Source organism: Thamnophis sirtalis, unplaced genomic scaffold, assembly GCF_051295495.1.
Source record: "Thamnophis sirtalis isolate CommonGarterSnake01/CBP01778 unplaced genomic scaffold, rThaSir2_p1.2 scaffold_8, whole genome shotgun sequence".
In the NCBI taxonomy this organism is placed as follows: Eukaryota; Metazoa; Chordata; class Lepidosauria; order Squamata; family Natricidae; genus Thamnophis; species Thamnophis sirtalis.
In genome coordinates this window covers 45,341,763-45,362,057 of record NW_028261388.1, presented here as the reverse complement: position 1 = coordinate 45,362,057, position 20,295 = coordinate 45,341,763, and the positions used below count along the sequence as shown (strand labels likewise).

General features: G+C 35.2%; 1 protein-coding gene across 13 annotated transcripts in view; it reads right to left on the bottom strand.

Annotated features, from left to right (window-relative positions):
* The window catches only part of LOC106540114 (uncharacterized), a 248,367-nt gene that overhangs the window by 200,706 nt on the left and 27,366 nt on the right, over positions 1 to 20,295 (bottom strand). For 8 of the 13 annotated variants that reach the window (XR_015697495.1, XR_015697496.1, XM_087721540.1 and 5 more), the window contains exon 1: positions 12,053 to 12,428. The exons of 2 other annotated variants lie outside the window; for them this stretch is intronic. The gene's annotated coding sequence lies outside the window, so the exon portion shown is untranslated. Of the gene's footprint in view, positions 1 to 11,217; positions 12,028 to 12,052; positions 12,429 to 16,705; positions 16,753 to 18,860; positions 18,919 to 20,295 lie in introns of those variants that run through there. 3 more of the 13 variants (XM_087721538.1, XM_087721539.1, XM_087721542.1) reach the window with 2 other exon arrangements.

Genomic DNA, 20,295 nt, shown 5'->3' with positions numbered 1-20,295 from the left:
AGTCTTATCACAATAGAACTAACAGAGATCATTCCTTGTAAATCTTACTCTCATTCTTGAGCTAACGAAGATAATTAAAGTAACCAACAGAAGAAGAAAAAGAGCAAGATCATAAACATAGCAGACAATTCAAATAATAGGGCAGCAGAAAGGCAGATAATTAAACAAGTTCATTTCCAGAACAAAAAAAGCAAGTCCATAAAATTGTTACCAATTCAAAGCTGTTCTTACGAGGTTTCAATATCTTCAACAAAATTGATAGCTAACTTGAAGCAGACAGGAGATCCCTCAGGAGTCCCTTAAATATTTCATGACATGCCTAATAATTAGTTGGCTACTTGTTCCAAAACAAGTAGAATTTATAATTTATAAATTTATAATTCCAAGGAAGGACTAGAAACTTATAACTTCTTATAGATATAGAACTACATATAATCACCTCTAACTACACAACTTTCATGGTAAAATAAAAAAGTAAAGTATCCAATCAATCATTTTTTATTATGGTCACAGACAAGCAAAGTAGTAGACACTCATACAATTAATCAAAATGTTTCACTCTACATTTTTGAAATTCAACTATCTTAAAGAACATGTGTTCTGCTAATTACATTTAAAGTATGATAGTGGAGAAAGACATCAAAATTATAGAATAATTTTTGCACATAGTAGCTTTAATATGATTATACCATAGGCCAGGGGTCCCCAATCCCAGACCACAATCAGTCTATGGCTTGTTTGGAACTGGGTCGCAGATGAGCAGTGGGTGAACAAGCAAAACCAAAACCATCCCCTCCCCCAGTGGGTGGAAAAAATGTCTCTCAAAAAAATTGGTACTTGGGTGCCACTGCCATGACCAATGCCTGTCTACTCAACATTAAGTGAAATCAATCAATAGCCAGGTAGGCCTTCTGAGGCATATATTGCACATTAACCTATCAACAACAGTTCTGAACTGTTTCAAAGCATAATTTGAAAAAAGGTTCATGTTTCAGCAACATTCTCTTGTTAAAACATTAAGATTTAGACAGTGAAAGCTAGCCATTATATAATAATATTCAACGTTTGATTTGTACTAAAAGCCTGTTTAGAACCAAAGGAACACAATTGGTATTATATGTCAACTAATTGAAAGCTAATGTACTTTAATGAATTGGGGAGATCTCTTTTAGTTTTGCATATATGCAGAGCGTCATTCAAATTTTGGCCTATTGAATTTACTTGTTAAAAATGTCTTTAGATAATTGTTTTTATGCAGTGGAAGAACTGCATATCTCTCTTGGTGCTGGCACTTCAGCACAGCAGCTGTTTATAAAACTGTAACCCCCATATCAGTCGTGAGTTGCCAATATTTTTACTACTGGTTCGGGCACACTCCTGAGTGTGCGCACCACTTCTACGCAGAAGCGTCAAGGTGGGTGGGCGGAGCTTCCTGCTGCCACTACTACCGGTTTGGCCGATCTGGGCTGAACCGGGAGCAACCCACCTCTGCCACCCATCTGTAGGTGGTTGATAAGTCTATATGGGCACGAAATATTCTGCTACATGTCGAGCAGACATGTGTGGGCACTATTGTTGCAGCATTTGCAGCTCTGGATTTGCAAAGTGCTCACTTCTCTTGTGCTATGGTTGTTGTTCTGTCTTCAAATGTCTGACAGCCTTGGTGGATCAACCTGTGTCATATTGCTCGATCTTGTGCCAGGGTTTCCCAGTAGGTGGTGTCAATAACAAGAGACTTGAAGAAGTCTTTATATCACTTCCTTTGTACCCCGTGCAATTGCTTCCCTTGAGACAGCTCACCATAGAGGAGCTGTTTAGGGATGTGATGGTCTGGCATCCTTGCATCCTTGCATCCTTGCATCCTTGCAGTGTGTCTGGACTTGCATCAGCAGATGTGAACTACTAGCATCGGTGTGAACTACTGGCAGGCCTGCTCTGGAGAGGACTTTTGTGTCTGGCATCTTCCCCTGCCCCTGGATCCTCAGAATTCTATGGAGGCAGGTTGTGTGGAAGTGCTTCAATTGCCTAGCATGTCTCCTGTATACAGTCCAGGTGTCACTGGCATACATCAGGATAGTTAGCACTACTGCTCGGTAGTCTTTCAGCATTGTAGCAAGGCTTATTCCAGAGTGGCCACACACGTTGGTCAGTAGTCTGCCAAATACAGAGCTTGCCTTGGAGATTCTGCAGTTGTCCTCAATGTAAATTGTCACTGCACGGGACAGAGTGCTGCCAAGATATGTAAATTAGTCCACTGCTTGCAGCTTTTGTCTCTTCACTGTGATGGTGAGCTCTTGGTGTTGGGTTTTTGGATCTGGTTAATCCATCACTTTGGTCTTCTTTATGTTGATGAGGAGGCTTAAGTTGTCGCATGCTGTTGCAAATTTGTCCACAGTGGCTTGCACTTTCTGCTCTTATCTAACATTCAGGGCACAGTCGTCAGCAAAGTGGAGGTCATATAGCATGGTCTCCTTTATTTTGGTGACAACCTGGAGTCTTCACAGTTGAACAGTTTCCCATCAGTCCTGTATCTCAAGCTAACTCCCAAGAAACTGTTCTGGAAGGTGTCTGAAAGAATGGCTGAAAACATTATGCTGAACAAGGTCAGTGCCAACATGCAGTCTTGCTTGATGCCATTTGTAACAGAAAAGACTCTGAAACTTCTCAGTAATCCAGGACGTGAGCCACCACATCATCATGAAACTGACGTACCATCAGGATAAATCTATCAGGGCACCCAAACTTCGACATGATGAGCCATAGACCTTTGTGACTGACAGTGTCAAAAGCCTTAGTGAGATCCACAAAGGTGGTGCACAATTCACGATTCTGCTCTTGACAGTTCTCTTGGAGCTGCCGAGCTGTCAAGATCATGTCCACAGTGCCACACTCTTTGCAGAAGCTGCACTGTGTCTCAGTAATAAACCCTGTTCCAGGTGATCAGTCAGGTGGTTCAGCAACATTCATGCAAGGATCTTGCCTGCTATGGAAAACAGTGACATCCCTCTATGATTATTGCAGACTTGTCAATTCCCTTTCCTCTTGTAGAGATGTACGATGGATGCATATTTCAGTTCCTAAGGAATGGATTCTTGATTCCATAAAGACTGGAACAGCTGAGTGAATTTGTCAACAAGCACTGCACCACCATCTTTATAGACCTCCACTGGGATCGCATCAGATCCTGGAGCCTTGCCACTGGCTGACTGATGGCCTGTAGGGTTTCACTCTTCAGATATAAGTGCTTGAGATAAGCTATAAGACTGTCACAGAGCAGAAGACTCACTCTACTTTGTTCAGTCCACTTGTGAGTTGAAGATCTTCAGCATATTTTATTTATAACCCATACAGGAGATCTACAGTGTACCTGAAGAAGATAGTCCCATAAGTAAAAAGATTCAAGAGACATAGGATTTCATAGATAATAAGCAATACCTTTAACTGACTCCAGAAACAAACTGACAATCAAGCAGCAACCATTATGTAAATATTACCTTATAAAGGTGCCTCATACAAAAGCAGGTGAAAGCTATATTCTTCACCAAGTGAAGCTTCTGAATAATCCTAAAAAGCAGCCTCAAATAAAATGTAAACTCAACATAGATGATGAAAGTGTCAAAGACATTGTCCAGGATCACAACTGGCATATCGGACGAAATTGGGCAGAAGTTCTGCAGGTCAGGTCTTTTACTTGCTATTCCTCAGAAGCTATCAATCCAGAAGAATTTCTAAGTTGCAAAATAGTCCTTTAGGTGGAGTGTTACATTTTATTTGGAAATTGAAAAATATTTGGGATCAAATGTCATAATATTGCTTTATTTTAAATACAATTAAACATGGGAAATAATTAAACTGAGTATTGAAAACTCATTGTGAAAATTTGGGACATGCAGTGTCTCTAAGTTAATCATACCTTTTAGGATTCTTGTTGTCTGTATACAATAGATTAAGGAATATATTATTAGTACTATAGTATCATTTGCATTCAGTGTTGATGAAAAAGTAGGAAAGAAAACAAAGTACATAGCATTTCACAATACTTTGAGTTGGATTCACTAAGCAGCTTGATTGAGTTGGAACTCTTGTGGATATTGAAGAAGTTATTAGTCTAATATTTTCAGATTGAAACAGTTGAAAGACTACTGTAAAACAAGTATTCTATACATATTTTGCCATTTCCTCTTGAATGATCAGTTTTTGTCTATAATTCAGTTTGTAAGTCATAGCTTATATATAAGATAGATTGATAAGTTTTTCCAAAAATGCCCAAGCTGCTATATAATGCATCTTCTTTAAATTTCACATTCACATAGCTTAGCTAGTTTGGACAATTATAAAATACATCAGCATAGATGTGTTCTGTTGCATTAAGCTATCTAGAAGCAGGATGTTAAGAGTTAGTTTTAATGGCATATGACAAAACTGGTTATCTTTGTAGATAAGGACTCCAGGTCACTTTGATAGAAAAAGATGGGTTGATATGTTCACTACTCTACTGACAGAAAAGCATGCCCACATAAATTACTTTTATGACTTGTTTTATCTTAAAAATTGGCTTAGTATAAATATTTTCACTATAATCACTTTTAAAAGCAACAAAACTGCCAAAACAGAATAACATTCTCCTATCATAAATTACATCTCCTAAGTGCTCATTTAATTAATTCTAAACTGAAAAACATTTCCCAAAATATTTTTAAGAGAATGAGTATTAACTAAAGAAATAAAATTTCAGTATTGTAGTAAATTCAGTAATTTTTCAGTATTGCATTGTTACTGAACAAAGAAGATCAACGTGTAACTGAGAAACATTCCACATTCTTAAGGCATAAGCCATTTGATGGATTTCCAAAATTTTGTAAGCAGCCATTAACTTATACATTTAAAAGGATTTTTCCCAGATACAACGTATCTTAACTGTATTCATTCACCTTGACTGAATATTGAGTATGTACATGCCTCTCTTCCTCTCAATAACTAGAATAAAACAGGAGTGCATTGCTAAGTTCAACTTCAGAGGCCCTGGTTTCTGTTATGTGAAGATTAGATAATAATATATTATCTAATAATATATTATCTAATCTTCACACAACAAGAAACAAGTTTTCCTCAGTAATAGTTGTAAAAGTTCTGAAATGCCTTCTCTATGGTAATCCTCCAGAATCTTTTTCTCTATTAAATCCGTCAATCCCATGGGGTCCGACAGGAGACATGCTGCATACCCTGTCTGAAAAGAGGTTCATCTGATAGGAATCTAAGAGTGAACCTTTTCTGCCATATAACCATCCTCTCAAACATCATTCCTCCTGAGGTGAAATTCTTTCCAAACCTCAGGCTTTTCAGAAAGCCTCAAAACATGGGTTTCCCACTCCTCAGCAAGCTTGGGATTTCCTTCTTATAGGGACCCAGCAAATTGGTTGTATTTGTAACATTTTATTTCTCATGGTCTTTTTTATTTATTCTTATTGTTGTTATCCTGCAGTAGTTAAACTGCACTGTTGCAGGCAAACTCTGCCCACAGCCTGGAGTTCAACCCGGGGGAAGCTCAAAGTTGGCTCAGCCTTCCATCTTTCCCAGGTCAGTACAATTCAGACCCAGATTGTTGGGGGCAATATGTAAATAATACTCTACATTGTAACCGCCCAGAGAGCACTATAAAGCAATAGAGGTGGTATATAAGCCTATTGCTATTTTAATGGTTTTTTAAAATATATAATAATTAGTGGTTTTATTATATGCTACCAGTGTCATTTTGTAGGCGATGGGTGGACATATAAAATTGACAAATATATAAAATACTATTATTAAATATTTACCATGTTTTTTAAGTTTTAGATTCTATTCTGGTTTTTACATTGAGTTTTGTTTTAGAATTCCTCTTCCCCTTTGCTTTGACTGTTTTATTGTAAGATCCTCTTTGGATTCTATTAATTTTATTAAGAGGAGCAGTACTACTTGGACTTATATACTGCTTCAGCAGTCTCTAAGTGGTTTACAGAGTCAGCATATTTACCCCAACTGTCATCATTTCACTGACCTCAGAAGGATGGGACGCTGAGTTAACCCTGAGCTGGTCAGGATTAAACTCTAGTAGTGAACTGAATTAGCCTCTAATACTGCATTCTAACTGCACCACCACAGCTCGTTTAGTGGCTGTTCGAAATTACAACGGCACTGAAAAAAATGACTTATAACCACTTTTCACACTTATGGTCGTTGCAGCATGGCCATGGTCACATGATTTACATGCATATCAGGGGTGAAATCCAGCAGGTTCTGACAGGTTCTGGAGAACCAGTAGCGGAAATTTTGAGTAGTTCAGAGAACCAGCAAGTGCCACCTCTGGCTGACCCCAGAGTGGGGTGGGAATTGAGATTTTGCAGTATCCTTCCCCTGCCATGCCCACCAAGCCATGTCCATAGAACTGGTAGTAAAAAAGTTTGAATTTCAGTTTGTCAACTGACTCACATTTATGATAGTTTCAGTGTCCCAGAGTCATGTGATCCCCTTTTATGATTTTCTGACAAGCAAAGTCAATAGGAAAACCATTTATCGTTAAGATTCACTTAACAATCATGTTACTAATTTAAGAACTGCAATGATTTAGTTAACAAATGTGGCGAGAAAAGTCGTAAAACGGGATAAAACTCACTTAACAATTTTTTCACTTAGCAACATAAATTTTGAGCTCAATTGTGATTATAAGTTGAGGACTACCTGTATAGCATGCAGAGCTAAACATTGTGGCATTCCACTCAATATGATTCTCCAGTTTGATAAGAACCATTCTTACAATTTTCAAGCCAGCTAAGTATTTACTTAATTGTCATGCCACCCATCCCACACTTAGCTAGCTTCCACTGAGACTATCAGTGTGCCTTGTCAAATGATTTACTAAAATAAAAACATGGTATATCCACAGAATTGCCAAATCAGTTAAGGGAATTACCTAATCAAGAAACAAGACAAAGTTAGCCTTTGTTTTCAAGATGCAATTAAACAGCAATCGCTTCATGATTTAGTATTAATGCATGAAATTTAGCAGACCATTAGCCCCTTCTTCAGTATACTATTAACCTATTAAATTTCCATCACTAGAAATTTGAATTAATTCAAGTAAAAAAATATCCCCTAATTTTGTTTCTGCTAGTCTCAAGATTCAGTCCTTATCTTTTGGTGAAATAGAAATGAAATAAATACATTTCTTGATGGCACACACCTTTTATTTTTGAAGACTCAAAAAAGTAGCTACTGATTTGTCTTCTTTTTCAGTTATTTTGTCCATATTTTTCTCCTTTCTTTTATTTTGACTATAGCTAAAGGACACGTTTTGTTTTACTTTGTTTATTCTTATTCTTAACTACAGTACTGGATGCATATGCATTTTTGATAGTGAATTCACCATCTTTCAGCCTCCTAATTTGTCCGTTTTTTTCAATTTTTCACAAAGATTTCCTCTATGGACAACTGTTTTTGCAAATGTAGACCCCAAACAGATGCAAAAGACAATCACAATCTTGCCTATGGGTGGTGGTATTCCATTGCTGTAGTTCACATGGAAAAATTGATACATATTTTATGCTAAGCAGATAAATTTGCACCGGGTGTATTTAAAGGCATTTGGTAACAGTTTCGAAACTGTAAAAAAAATAAAGCAAAACAAAACCCCAGATTTTCTTTTTAAAAATGAAAATCCACATAACTGTTTAGCTTATACGTAATATTAACTTTAATCTATTCCAGTGCCAGTAAATGGATTCCATAAGTGCCTATGCACATTACATGCCTAAAAGTATTATTAGAGTTGTACAAAATGTTCTGAAAGATAACTTCCTTGTGGCATTCCTTGTGGGTGAAGTGCCTCTCTAAAGCTTCTCCTTGAAGCCCCAAAGTACTCCTAGTACAACACACTTTGAGAGCTTCCAAACTCATCTGTTATGAGACTGATGGTAAAGCTAGCTAATCTTCTAAATGGTTTTACTTATGAGAAGTCATAAGTATGCTCAAAGGTATATTCTGGATTTCTTTCAATGAACTTAAACTTTATGTCCCATTTATATATTCATCACAGGAAAATATATTTGCTTATTTGATTCAAATAAGATGAAGAAAAACACAGTGAAATAAACAAATAGGAAATATAGGTAAGCAACATAAAAATATGCAAAATATATCCAGTAAATAATGTCATCCACCGTGCCTCAAGTCTGACAGAATTATTTATTCTATTCTCTACTTTTCTATCTAATTATCATGTCTGTCTGTCTGTCTGTCTGTCTGTCTGCCTGCCTGCCTGCCTGCCTGCCTGCCTGCCTGTCTGTCTGTCTGTCTGTCTGTATATCTGTCTGTATATAAGAACAGAGATGCTAAAATGTTATACATGTGCTAGAAGTTCTGGCAACCTCCAATGTTGGAGAACTCACAACTTCCGGAGGTAAGTAATTCCACTGATTACAATTAGAAGATGTCTCCAGTGTATAGAACAAAGTATAGACAGATCTAACACTCTGGTGAGAGGGGAGCCATATAATAAACTCTATAATCATTTACAGAATTAGTTTTGAAGAATAGCAATGTCTAATTTCTTTTTATTCTTTTCAATGGATCCAATGGATTCTGGATGATACAGAAAAATAAATAGTTGGTTTTTCTTTTCAAGATTTCTGCTGCAGATATTTTTATCTGAGCAGAATTTTCTTCTGACAAATAGATGCAGAATTGCAATAATCAGACATCCAACTTCTACTCTGTCATCATTGGATAGTTCCAGAAAGAAAGGCATTTTAGATATTAGGATTGATATCTGTCTAAATGGCCATTATGTACAGGGCAGATTAATTTAATAATGTTTAAGATTCTTTTTAAATAATTTGTTATTTTGTACAATGTATATGACCACCAAAGAATTCCAGTTTGAGAATACAGATTGCTGACTTCAGGAAACTTTGAGGTATAACCTTGCCTGTTTGTAAATGTTTGCTTGTTAACTGCACTATTTCTATGTCAATAAAGATTTGGTACTTTGAGATCTAAGCACATTTGGAATTTAGCTCTAAGATATTCCATTATTTCCACCTCAATGCTTTTCATTTCTGAGACTAGCGATACCAGGTTCATAATATTTTACTGACAGGTCAATGAATTAGGTTCAGCATAATGTGAACAATGTGGGCTCATAGTGTTCTGTACATTACATATAGGAATGTCACAATTCAGAATGATATATGCCTGAAGACTCCAACATTATTTTCTTCATGATACCATCAGTTGAAAGTACATATTAACTGATTGTGTGTCAACTAATATAATAAATGTAGCACTAATTTATAGATGTGGTCATCAATATTTTGACAGACACTTGACATATTCAGTTTTAATTGAGCAGGGTTATTATGTAACAATAAAATGGTATTTTACAGAAATACCATAAGGACATGTCTATGGAGATTCTCAGTCATCCAGGTCATGGTTGTCCCAAAGCGAAACCTCTTTGAAGAAAAAACAGAAAGTCCAGTTTCAAGAGACAACTTGACTTTCTGGTTTTTCTTTGAAGAGGTTTCACTTCTCATCCAAGAAGCTTCTTCAGCTCTGAGTAAATAACTGAAGAAGCTTCTAGGATGAGAAGCGAAACTTCTTCAAAGAAAAACCATAAAGTCAAGTTGCCCCTTGAAAAAGCACCTTTGGGATGACTATAAGGACACAACGATTTAATAATACAAAAAGTTCTACATAAGATACAAATTACATCTTTAATATCAGGCAAGGAATAGTTTTGAATGATACAATATCACATAATACATTTGGGACAATCCAGATGTTTTATGGCATTAAACAGCATTGTTCCGCAATGCAGATTATGTATCTTAGTGCATGCAGATTTTTATCAGTTTAGAAAGAAAATCCAGTTAGGCTCAGCTTAATGTAGATTCTGGATTCAAGTAACATTTTTGTTCAAATACTGTGAGAATTGTAAAACCAATAACTAGGTAAGTTTGTTTCTAAAGTATACTTTGATTTATGGATTTATGGATCAGAAATTATGCACCTAGAATAATTCTCTATTACAACATTCTAATTTAACTTCTATAATTTGTTCTTGCAATCGAATGTTGAAAAATGTCAGTGGTCTTAAAAAAAAAACTAACAGCCAAGTTAAAGAGATTTTTAAGTGTGGTAAAGTATTCAAAAACTGTATTCTCCCGCTTTCCTGCAAAGGAGAAGATACTGATGTTCAGAACAAGTACCTGAAATGGCTGCTTTCATTCTTTCAGCCACATTTCCTTATCAGTCTCTGATTCAAAATGTACTCTGAAAACAGTCCAAAGAAAATAACCCATGCAAAGTAAAAGTTCAAGACTCCTTTCATACTTTCCTTCTTTGTCTAACTGCAGAGTATAAATCTCAACCTCTAAAAAAATTCTGCTGCAAATATAAGGTTTACAAGTTGATGTAAACACTATTTATATCTGAATATATATATAACAGTTATGTTTTTATACCTCCAATAAGATAGATCTTCTACAAGCAAATCATATTTACTTGAAAGGTGGCATCCTTGAGTTTAACATAAACAACCCTTATTGTAAGATCAAACAGAGAAAAACTTTTTTGTCTACATATTCATATTCTCAACAAATCTAAGATAATTCCCCTGTTTTTAAGATGAGTTGGGGGAAAATAATCTTTTTCGTAGAGGCAATGTAATTAGTCCATTTTTGCAAACTATCTGGTCAGATAACATAACAAACTTTTAAAATGAAACAAGTAGGAAGAAAATAGCTATGATAAACAATTGCAAATGTGCACATATGAGTTCTGTAACCTCAGGCTGTTACTGATTTTTCATTCATATCTGGAGTAGAGATATATTCTGAAATTTAATATTCTTTGCAAAATTTAAAAGCTTCATTACTTTTCTATATTTTGTTCTTGTACACAGCTAAGGAGTAAAAAGCCTTTACATTTAAATCAAAGGAAATGCAGTTACATTGTTTAACTTGGGCTTGTTTGTTTATTTTTTTAAGGTGTTAAATTATTACACATGTAATGCTTACATGCACAGATTTGTTACTCTAAATTTTATGCACTCAGGAGATTTTTCAGTTATTTCTGTACTTCCTGTCACATAACATTTTATGTAGTTTTAAAAATAAAACTGGTAAGATTTTCAAACCAATCAGTCATGCAAATTAGAATTATTAATTATTAATTGATTACCTGGCAACTATTTAGGGCAACATCTTTCCCACATCTGTCAAAAATCTTTAGAATACATTTGATTCCATACATAAAATAAAATGCAGCAAGATCTTCCGAAGGATGTATCGTAGAATCGAAACTCAGGATAATTTCATTTTTGCCCAACTTTATCTGTTTCAGAACAAAGGAACTTGACACATTGTGATTAGCCAAGAGTTGTTAGTAAATATGGTCAAAAGAAAATGAAAAACTGACGGCTCATAATACAAGTCTCCTGTGTAACAAAGGGTGAAGTTGAATGCAAGCACTGATGAGAATGGGGGTGGCTGGGAGGAAGGATACCCCCTCCTTATTTCTCTTGAAAAATAAAGGACAGAGAAATGAGTCTTGCTGGCAGACAGATAACTTGCAGGCCCTGACCCTTCGACTCACCAGGAATTCAAACACAAAGCTCTTTTCATAGTGACTGTCTTATACATTCTCAGATAAGGCACCACATAAGAGCAAGCAAAGGAATTTCCAAAACAGAGGCTATTGTGGACACTGTTGCAATAGATGGTTGTTTCTTTTCTCACTGTCCCTGTTGACGCACACCTGGGAGTGTTAATTGCAGATATGCCACCTCCTTCTTTGGATCAGTTTAAATAACTATGTGGTTTTTCATTCAGGAATCATTAACCCTCCCGGTAATGTGCATGGAAGGCATTAGACAAGCATGATAGAGAGGAGGGAGTCTGGATTCAATTCTCTGATCAAGATTATTCTCTCATCCCAATCAAAAATAAATAAATAATGAACATGCACATAAAGAAAACTGGGCATATTTATACCCATATTTCGAATCTGGACTCACCATCAGAAAAAAAGCAATTGTTGTCTGAAGTTTGTGGTAATTTTTGTCTTGCTCCACTGCACTTTTTTCCCCCAAGGCTGTCCGGAGCTTACAGCTCAGAGATGCCACATAGAGGCCCTTTATGTGATACGGCTTATTTGCCTGTCAGCCTGAAAACAAGTTTCTGCACTGAGCAATAGTCCATTTTGTTGAACTCTGAGTAGCATATCCACAAAACTCCTGTAATTGTCTAGAGCAGCAGCTGGTTCTTGGCAACTCACCGCACCCTGGATTCACTTTTCCGTTGCACTGAGAAAAGGTTTAAGCTGTTCGCCTCCTCCTAGTTTAAAAGTTTAGTTAGTGGTGGGTGGAGAGAGGATTCAGTTCAGAAAGGAAACTGCGCATAATCAGAACTTGGAGAGCTTCCTCTGTTCCTTTCTCCTCCCCCCTTCCCAACCAAGCTAAGCAGCCACTGCTCCTTCATAGAATTTAGGAATGTAAAGGGAGGACTCAAAAGAGGCCCAGTCAGACAAACCTTTCTCAATCAATTAGCTTGCAACCATTACTTGTGACCTAGGGTCACGCAGCATAAGTGTGTGGGGTGTGCCTTGAGGAGCACCAAAGCTGCTTATTAAAACTTACATAACCCAAAGTGTGCTAAAAAGAAAATCAAATCAAACACAATTTGGAAATGGAGGAAGGAGGGAGAAAAACATTTGCTAATATTAGGCTAGGACGTTATTAGATGATTTTAGGAGAAACTAAGTGAATGTAAGCTATGGGGTCCAAATGCTTCTATGGATTTTATTATTATTTTACAATGACCATTTTATTGGGGGTCATTGTTAAAGCTAATCAGTGTTTATAGGATAAAGCTAATACTGCTGAATGAAACTATGTTAAGAAACAGCTGGGAATAGGTTTTGAATTTGATTTTATTACTTATTAGGTCAGTTTTATTTTGTTTGTAAAACTATTTTCAGTTATGGTTTCTCCATTATGTATCACCTTAAACATTTCATCTTAAAAGTAATTGCATCCACCACGTAGGCAGAATACATGTTTTTTATTCCAACACCCTGCCATACTGACTATGGAATAAATACAGCACTTAAGAACTTCAATGTAGCTTGTGATATTAATATAGTTCAGAAGCAATGGTTCCCACACTTTAACAACACCCATGTGGTCTGAAAAGATGATTTCAAAATGAATTTCAACTTAATATGTTGTCAGAAAAGAAGCAGGGAAATGTTGCACTAAAAAAAAAACATGGCCTATTTTCTAAATAAGATATTATTGTATCATGGGAATCATATATCTTTATCTCAGTCCAAGAATAAACTTCAATTCAACAGACTAAAGCTAAAGAGGGGTAAATGCAAGATGTGTTGAAGGTTTCATGTGAAAGAAAAAAAGAGATATCACAATGGTAACGTATAAATGTAATCCATTTGCTAATATATTAAAATCGTTTTTGTGCATCATCTTGTTTTTGGAGTAGTATTAACATATACTGCAATCATGGAATGAACCTAGCAATATTTTTTCCATAAATTAACAAAATACTTAATTTGAGTCTATTGACCTATAGCTTGAAATTTCCCCTGTAGGTCTTTGTACCTTGTGATTAAAATATTGCATACATATCCCCTAAGATGTTTCAGGGTCTGACCTGAATAAATAAATAAAAACTTTATTTTTAAAGTTCTCTAAGAATGTTAAGGGAGGAGTGGATGCCAAAAATATAACTCATAGGCAACACATTTCTGCATTTCATTGTTTAACAACCTAACATATTTTTGTTGTATGACACTATATGAACATCATTCAGCTTGGCACATACTCAGGTTTCAAAGTGTGCTATTAACTCTTTTTTATCATGTGAATTGTAAATTGCAAAAGAAGCATTCATAAAATTTGCCTTTTGCATACAATTTCTAAAACATATTTTCTAAAACATAGACAAACATAAAAGATACAATGGAACAGAGAACATACAATAATAAGGCCGGAGGGGACCTTGGATGGCTTCTAGTCCTACTCAAGCAGGACACTTTACTATTCTGGAAAAATGGTTGTCCAGTCTTTTCTTTAAAACTCCAGTGGTGCAGCACCACAACTTCAGGAGGTAAGTCATTCCACTGACAATTGTTCTCAGGAAATTTCTCCTTAGTTCTAGGTTGGATTTATTTTCAATGATCTTCCATTACACCCATTACTTCTTATCCTGTCCTCAGAGTTATGAAGAATATGCCATCTCTGTGACAGACTGCTATCATATCACCCCAGTCCTTCTCTTCATTAGACTAGATAAACCTAGTTCCATCAATCATTCATGATATGATAAACCTCCAGACCTCTTATCACTTTGTCACTCTGCATTCTTTCTAGTTTCTCAACATTTTTTTTGTATCATGGTGATCAGAATTGGACACAGTATTCCAAAAGTGATCACATCAGTGCAGCATAAAATGATACTTCTTCTTCATGTGATCTTGAAAGTATTCCTCTGTTGATGCAACTTAGAACTGCAGCAAGTTTTTGGCAGGTGCTGCACAATGCTGGCTCAAATTAAAGTGGTGCATTAGTAGCACATCTAGTTCTCTCTCCGGGTTGCTACTATTGAGCCACATACTGCCTACACTATATCTGTGCATTTAGGTTTTGGTGTGTGTGAGAGAGTGTGTGAGTGTGTGCGTGTGTGTGTGTGTGTACATATGCATAGAATATATGTATATTCTATAAAAACATATTTGTTGCATCATTAACACACCTGGAACTGCAAATTAAATGCTTACTTAAAATATAGTTTTGACAGGATTTTTCAACATCTCTAACTGTAGATTTAAAAGGAAGAAGCTACTAGTTCTTCATGGAGAAAAGAGTGAGGATGTAATTCCAATCAAGTTTGTCATGAAATAAGCCCAACCAAAACACAATGAGATTGATTGCCAATTAAACATTTACTTGGTTGTATTCTAATTCTAATTCTGAACCATCCAAGAGCATATTTTCAAATTTTTCCTCACATTTGTCAGAAAAACAAAATTGAAATAAGAAAGCAACAAACTATTCATTCAATCTCCCTGAAGTAAGTAGATCACCTCAAACTCCAACTAAAATAGGGCAATTAGATTACTGTTTTCAAATGTTTGATACATTAAAACCACAAGTTCCAGAAATTCCCAGCCAGCAAGATATCTAATTCCAAAAGGAATGGGATATTTCTATTCTTCATACTATCTATATGATTACTACCCAAGCTAGGCCACACCCACCAAGCCACGCCTATAGAACCAGTAGCAAAAAAAATTGAATCCCACTACTGATGTTTTTTATGTCTACCATATGCAGTAGCTGCTATAAAGCAATTTCTCCCAGAAGACAATGTAACTCACCAAATAAAAATATACATTGTAATACATTCAGTTCATATTGCTGTATTTTCATTCCATTTTATTTTGTTTTAGCTGTTTTTTAATGTTTTATCTAGTTTTGTATACTACCCTGAGTTCACTGGAGTTGGGCAGTCAATATATTTTAATACGTAAATAAATATTCTCATTTTAAATTTTTGTAAAATCAAAATAAATTCCATGCATATTTAAATGCATATTTTGGATGAGTGTTAAATTATAGTCTATCAATAGTTTCTAGTTACAGTTGTGCCAGATTTACTTTTAAGTTACAAAGTATTTTAACATCAAAGCATACTCCCACAACTTGGTTAGCCATTCTTAAGTTAAGAGAATCAGATAAATTTTCTAGTAAGAAGCATATAGTATTCAGGCAACAATTATAATTTGTAAATTTAATTCAGTATACTTTGAAGGCATACATACTTCAGTAAAATGTAATAAAAATATCATAGGTTGAAAAAGAATTCAATTTTATAATTTGTTTCATTCTAATATGAATATCATTCTACCAGACTGCTGAACTTCATGTCAATGTCACCAAACAGGAAATAATGATCTAATCTGCTGCTTACATTTCTATTTATGTATTGCCCATTTTAGCAATCAAAACTGGACTAACATACCAATGATAAAGTATCTTCTATCTTTCTTTTCTGGAGTGAGTTTAGGTTCTTTCTTCTACTGAAATACCCATAAATGAATCTGTATTATTGCATTCAAAGTATTTATCCATTTAATCATACAATACAATCTTTGACCTGTTTGGATTTTTACTACAACAGGAGCAGAGATGGGTTCCTAGCAGTGACCCAGGTTGGCCACACCCCCGAAGGGGTGCCCCAGTCACCGCTATCGCCGTCCCATCTTTTTTTTGCACATACACAAAACAATTTCCATTGAACTGAGCACAGCATGCATCCATGATTATTAGTAACAATAGGAGAAATAAATTGCCATAAAAAAGAACTGAAGTTAAAATGTTAGATCTGAAACAGTTTCTCATCTATATATCTATATAGCTCATGTATATGTACATGTACAATATATCTATATTATGTAAACAGTATATCATATGCATTAGCATATGATGAGAAATTGTTTTCAAGTTAAGTATATGAGCACAACTATTACAGAAATTACAATTCTATTTAGTCACATAATTAATCCTGCCCTATTTGGCCTCATCTGAAAAGATAAAGGACAGTGAGGGCATAATTGAAATACCTGAAGAAAACAACGTTACAGTACTTACAATTTTGGAAGCTTCATCAGATTACATTTCTATAGAGGGGGAAAAATCTGGGAAAAAATGAACAGCAATGAGATAAATCAGAAATTGCATTATATCCTCTTCCTGAATCTAGTTTAATCAAAAACTGAATCTTTACATCCTGTGACCAGTGGTGAGGATGGTCATGAAAATGCATAACAATTTTACTACTTATTTCTCTTAACATATTTTCTGTGTACTTCTTACAACCATTTTTCAACAGAGAAAATGCCTATTATTTAAAAGGTATTATATGCATAATATTTTTCATATGGATTTTGTAAATTGAGAATAGTGTGATGCTAATTTCAGCATTACTATTTTAAAATTCATCTATACATGGAATAAATATACTGATATCTGCAGTTATAGTTCAAAATTGAGTTTAGCAAAACATTTGTAGTGACTAATTCTCATACAGTGTTCTTTTCCATGCATTAACAAATGACATGACATGTGGAATTAGGTGTTGTATACAAAGATGTTCTAAAGGAAATCAACCCCGACTGCTCTTTGGAAGGATAGAAACTGAAGCTGAAGTTCAAATACTTTGGCCATCAAATGAGAAGAAAGGACTCATTGGAAAAAGATTCTGATGTTGAGAAAGAGTGAATACAAAAAGAGAAGGGTACGGCAGAGGATGAGATAGTTAGATAGTCATTAATGCAGTGAAGATGAATTTGGGCGAATTCTGGGTATACAGTGGAGGATAAGAGGGGCTGGCATGCTGTGGTCTATATAACCACAAAGAGTCAGACATGAGTTAGTGACTGAACAACCACAGCAACAAAATATAAAAATGTGATAAATTTCACATATTTTATCAAAATGTTCAGATTTGCAACTGATTTCTTCACAGGTGACTTATGCAGTTCAGTTTAGCCTTCACTTTTACTTTACTTTCCTGAATTACCAGGAAATGGCTGACATGAGGATTCATTTTCTGCATTCTCACTTGGACTTCTTTCCTGAAAATCTAGGTTCAGTCAGTGACTGAAAGGTGAAAGGTTTCAATGTTTGCTTGTTTTTTGAAAGAGACAGGATGTTACATGTGATTCACTTGTTTATTTATGCTTTGTTTTCTTTCAATAAAATGCTTAAAAGAAAACTATCCCAGACAAATTTGTATCATAAAGCATAATTGAATGCTTTTCTCCTTATGTTTTCTATGCTTAAAAATGCATATGTTTTAGATGACATAAACAGTACAGAAATCTAATAAATAAATAAATTTAATTTAATATATTGCCTTGCACACCTTGTCTAATCTTGTAAAAATGGAGGATTGGACTTAATCATACTTGGGAGTACACCACTGAGAATTCTGTGTGCTCAAAGTTAGACTAGTTAAATTCTATATTTTTACAACTAAAACTATGTCTATTAAGTGACCAAATTACAGTTGAAGGAGTCTTTATGATTATCTGTTCTCTGGATAAAATAATGTTGCTATTGTATTTGTTTTGAATCTGTACAAATACATATATGCTGCAAATGTCATTTCTAAATTCAGAAAATGAGATTGGCTAAAATGAATTAATGAGCAAATAAATTAGTTGCCAACTAACCAGCAGAGGGCATAAATATATGACAAAAACATCTTTTTTGTGTGTGCATTTATTCTCCATTCTATACAATTGTATTGTCTTTATTTATGCTTTGAAGGATCCCTAATCTCAATGAACTGCCATTGACAAATGTAAAAAGTTGATATTGAAGCCTTCAATTTATGGAACCAATACTGTGGTAAATATACCATGAAACTTGCAACAGATTCAGATAATACTTTTAATCTGGAAAAGTAAATCATATGTCACAGTCATTGTCTGCTTTCCTTCACTGTTGTTCCAGACAAAATACATCAACTCACACATTCTTTTTCTCTTCAATCCTTTCACATTTTAGCCATCTGCTCACATGACCTATTCCTTTCCACCATTATGCTATTCTAACACCTTAAAGAAGACCTAGATAGAGGCTTTTGTATATATTAGAATGTTGAAGATTAGTCTGAAAGAGTTCATATGGTGGTCCATTCTCAACCCCTGTAACATGTCATGATAACTGAAACTAAAGTATTCTGTAAGTAAATTGAAGGAAGTTTAACTTTATTTCCAGTAAAATAATTAACACTTACCGGTACATATTTTAATAAGTTACTTGAGTGGGTTGCACAGTATTAAGTTTATGTGTTCTGCATTTTGCAAAAAGAAAGAAGAAAAAAATTAGGAAGAGAAAAAAATATCATAGAAGAGAAACTGGGAACAGAAAATACCTGGAATTAAATAAATGCATAATTATTTTATGGAGAAGGAAATAAATAAAAAGATATTGGGATTATAACTATTGAAAAATACATGTTATAACCAAATTGAAAAATACAATTTGAACATTTTGCTTGTTTGCCCTAACATTACAATCCTATCTTTAATTTTGAGTTAATAAGTGAAAAACTATATTGGCATTATTAATGAATCTTTAGTTCCTTATAAACATTCTCCACCAAAAAATGTTAATTAAATAAAAAAGGATCCAATGGGAGTACTAAAAATTGATAAAATAAAACAAAACCAGGAGGCACTACTGCAAACATGCTCCAGCTGCACTGGCTGCAGCTCCGCCCGCCCCCCAAAGTCTTAGCAAGAAACGCTTCTGGTTGGTGTCCTAATTTCATATGGTAGAGAGGCTGATTTTATCTAAAACCATACTATTTATATGTTTTATAACATGTATGTATGTGTGTGTATGTATGTATACATACACATGTGTGTGTGTATGTGTTTGTTTTCATAGATTTTCACGGGTATAGGTATGCAGGACTTGGCGTATTCAAGTCTTTTCCTGTGTAAGATTGACAGTATCTTGGTGATGTTCACACTTGTCATCTTCAGGCTGGGGCCTTTGGCTTTGTGCTTGTGTGAGCAAAGTGTGATTGGAGCTGCCGTTTTTCTAAAAATATAGGTGGGGTGCATGTGGAATGTTGGCTTTGTTGCTTTAAATGGATTGGTTGGCTGTGTTGTCACATCTTGATTGGTTGATGGAATTGATGTTTGGTGAGGGTGATTGGTGATTGTGTCCTGTGTTGTTCTGGGTCCTGTGTTGGTTTTTGTGGCTGGGACTCGTTTATTGACTAGGGCTAGTTTCCAGATGTCTGCTAGGCAGGAGGTATCGTCACGTTTGTTCATGTCGTGGGGGTGTTTCTCTATTTTGATAGCTTCCATAATTATTCTCTTGTTGAAGTGTTCAGATTTGGAGAGTAATTTAGTTCCTTCAAAATCAATTTCATGTGCTGTTGCTTTAAGGTGCTGGAAGAGGAAGGAAGTTTTTTCTTCTTTTCTGACTGCGTTCTTGTGTTCTGCGATGCGTGCATTTATTCTCCTATTAGTTTTTCAATGTATGTGGCTGGGCAGATTTTGCATGGTATTTCATAGACTTCTTGGTTTTCTAGCTGAATATTGTCTTTTGGGTTTCTTAAGATGTTGGCTAATTTTTGGTCAGTGCCGAAGGCTGTCTTGATATTGTGTTTGTGGAGAATTTTGCTGATTTTATCTGTGGTGCCTTTGATGTAAGGG